Here is a 4,106-nt window from a genome sequence, read left to right on the forward strand (position 1 = left end):
TATATATATATATATATAAAACGATGCACTAAATAAAATAAAAAGGCAAATAATGATTTAGGATATAAACAGGTTGTTAGGTTTAATTGCTGCCTCTCAGCTAATCTTTTGTTTACACAAATTTTACACTCAGTTGTAAGGGGAATGTCATCGCAATAAGCCAGATGTTTTTTACTATTGAACTGAAGTGTTAGCATCTTTAAAAATAATTGACTACTATATAGATTAGGAAAGATCAATATTGATTTTGGAACTGATATTTTTCTCCAACTCTGAGTCTTTATTCATAATTTTATTTTCCACTTGCCAATTATTTTGTGGAGGAAGCATCGTAATATTGCCTGATGTTAGTAGTGGTGGTAGGTGGAGATGACAAGTATAGAACAAGAAGAGATGCACTTATACTATAGGAGTTGTGTCCGCTAAATTATTGAGAACACGAAGAGAAGAGAGAAACTTTTCTAGCCTTTTGCAAATACTAAAAAACAAAACGCTATGATTTCACAACAGTATTATTGGAAAATATTATATTCACACTGGTGTATTCAGGATATCCAGTTTTTACCCGTCAAACAACCGAAAATGATACAGAAGGTCGGGCAGATTTTATTTCCCACCATTGGTTAAGTATCGACAATCCTAAGGTACGTCGAAAAGGTGTTGCACATGATATATGTTGCTAATGAATTTATTTTTGTATGTCCAAGATAATATCTACTAACTTTCCTGAGTATATAATATCGGTTTCAAATTTTGGCAGTGTGTTTTAGTGACGGGTAAGTCGATTACATCGAGCCCTGGGTTCAACTGGTACTTATTTTATCGACACCATAAGGATGAAAGGCAAAGTCGACCTTGGCGGAATTTGAACTCTGAATGTCATGTCGGACGAAATGCCGCTAAGCATTTTGCTCGGCGCGCTAACTATTCTGCCAGCTCGCCGCCTTATAATATCGATTTCAAATTTTATCACAAGGCTAGTAAGATCGGTTAAGGAGTCTATCGATTACATCGACACCAGTGCTCAACTGGTACTTATTTTATCGCCTCGAAAGGATGAAAGGCAAAGTCGACGTCAGCGGAATTTGAACTCAAGTCGTAAAATGGGACGAAATGCCACTAAGCAATTTGTCCGGCGTGCTAATCTCAAGAAAATGATATTCTTTTCTATTCCACGCACAAAGCCCGAAATTTTTGGGGAAGGGGCCAGTCGTTTAGATCGACATAACTTTCTATAGCAATCATGTACAAGCTGCAACTCGAAGAATTTTATAACTGGACAGGCTAATGAAAAATTCTATGAAATTTGACATAGTCGTGCGGCCTACCTGATGTTGATTATGAGCCAATTCTCATAGCTCGAATAAATTATCAACCGATATCTTGTGAGTAAAATTGGGTAACGGGAAACTTTAAAGAAGCTCAACGAATGGTTTGCACCTGTAATTAAAATATAATCACTACGGTGTCATACTGTTTGTGACTAAAAGTTATTTTAAAGGAACATGTGACTGTTGAATGTCCATTTAATAGCATGCTAATACACTCTCGAATGTCGGACATCTTCCACTAAAGTTAAAGTCTCAAGTAATCTACAAGAACATGAAATTGAAACTTATCCTAGTTACTGTCCTTCTTATGCGAATACAATACTCTCTGAACGGAATATCAGTACTTGGAAGTTTAGCCTACACACAGTTGACGCTAATAGTCTATATTCAACTAAGTGAGGTGAAGTATTGTGATATGAAATACCATACACAACTTCCACCAATTGCTATCTTGTCGGAGATAAAAGTATAATAAATATGTACTCTGAAAAAATATTGAGTAATCCTTCAGTTTAATGTAAAATTAAAAATTCAATTCAAATAGGTATTCGTTAGGTATATCCATGAACAAATCAAGAAAACTGGTAATGTCTATTAGTAGAATCAAAACAGAGAGAATGGAAGAATAAATATAGTATACTATAGTGGGAAGAAGATCGAGAGGTAGATGTTTTGTATTAGATATATTAGACCTCTCCTACCCTTCTAGACAAAATGAACCACAGTAATACCATTGATTACGAATATTCTTCAACTGTTACATATGTTTAACCAATCTCTCTCCGATGGTGGCATACTCGGCTTATGGAATCCTCGCTCAACACGATGTTCCAATTGCTGGGATATTCTAGAAACAGCTGTTAGAGATATGCAAACTTTTTTTATCATATAGCTTAATTAAATGTCTTTGTCAAGTATTGCAAGTCGTTTGCCTTTTCAGTTCTCCTTTAATCTCTATCTCCCTCTCTAACTCTCTCTCTGTACATATATATATATATATATATATATATATATATATATATAAAATTCTCTTTCTCTTTCACTCCTTTCAGCCATGCGGCTGCGGTTATGGTGGAGTACTACAGAGAGAGAGAGAGAGAGCGAGAGACAGACAGACAAACAGACAGAAAGACAGACAGAAAGAGAGAGGGAGAGAGATGTATATATGCATCAGTACTTATACATATGTATATGTAATATGTGTATGCCTATATATATCTGTGTGTGTGTGTGTGTTTATATGTATATATGTGTATTCATGTATATATATATATGTGTGTATATATATTTATTATACATATACATATATGTGTGTGTGTCTGCGTGTGTGTATGGGGGTAAGTCAAAAATTATAATCACCATGTTCCTGTAATTTATTACATAATTTTCGACGTCGTCTCCTTACTTTACGAAGCACTTCTTCCAGAGGTCCACAAGCTTGCTGATTCCATCGGAAAAGAGGGTTTCCAGCTGCTTGCGCTGCCATTTATACATCGCTTCCCACATTTCTTCATCCGAAGTAAATCAGTGACTGCGTAGGTGATGTTTGAGCGGTCCAAAGGGGTATTAATCGGCAGGGACGGGATATGGACTGTATGCAAGGTCTTTCAGCAACTGGAAAACCAAATTTTCAATTGCTTCAATAGTGTGAATGGTTGTACGTGGGCGTGAAGTTTGAAGCAACCACAACGCTTGATCGGAGAACAGAATTCAGCGTTTGGTGCGAACTGCTGATTTCTATTTGTTGGACAGCATTTCATTGCTTCATTGATAGTGTACCCCTTTTGCAGCGATCTACCGTCTTAACCTGGGGACACAACGTGGATGACTTAAGGCATGCACGCACTTCATCAGCCCGGCTCCCTTTAGGGATGACAGGAATGGTTTGCCGGAAATCTCCTGAAAGCAATAGAGTTACACCACCCATAGAAGGTGTAGAATCCCTGATACCTTTCAGTGACCGGTCCAGTGCTTCTAGGGCACCCTTAGTGGTCATTGTGCATTCGTCCCATAATATGAGACAGCACTGTCTAAGAACTTCAGCTTCCTCTGAATTTTTGCCAATGTTGCAAGTAGGAACCTCGGCCCTCACCAAATCTAAAGGCAGCTGGAATGCTGAGTGCACAGTCCTACCTCGTGGCAATAACGTAGCAGCGATTCCCGAGGAAGCTACGGCTAGCGCAATTTGTTTCTCGCGACGAATCTTAGCAAGTATTAATTGTGTTACAAAGGATTTGCCGGTACCTCCAGGAAAAAAATTCTGCCCACCTGTTTTTCAACCGTACTGACGACAGTTTCGTACACCACCCTCTGATAAGGGAGCAATTTCGATTCATTTACTCTCAGGTACTCCGCAAGGCCATCAGCGTCATACGACAACTCCAGAAGTAACTTTGGTGGGAGTGTGTTAACGTCCTGTTGCAATGAGGATGGCAAAACGAATGTGTTCAACACCGCCCCACCCATTTTGAGCAGGACATCCTCGATTTCAATCAGCGCATTATTGTAGATCAGGTCATTGTATCCAATGTCAGCATTAGGACACTGTTTCTTTGCCAGTCTTCATTTGCCTTGACCACCAAGAAAGCAAAATTACGGACAGAGAATTTCATAAACAGGAATAAATGGGAAAATGGTTGGTAAATTTTTAGATTAACACTCGCACGATTTTCACTAAGAAAAAAAAATCGGATTTTTTGTGTGGAATCAACTACCCTGGCCCCCTAATATGCTACAAAACCCGTTTTGTGGGCCGAAATACGGAGTGGAGTGTGG

This window comes from Octopus bimaculoides, chromosome 1, assembly GCF_001194135.2.
Source record: "Octopus bimaculoides isolate UCB-OBI-ISO-001 chromosome 1, ASM119413v2, whole genome shotgun sequence".
Classification (NCBI taxonomy): Eukaryota; Metazoa; Mollusca; class Cephalopoda; order Octopoda; family Octopodidae; genus Octopus; species Octopus bimaculoides.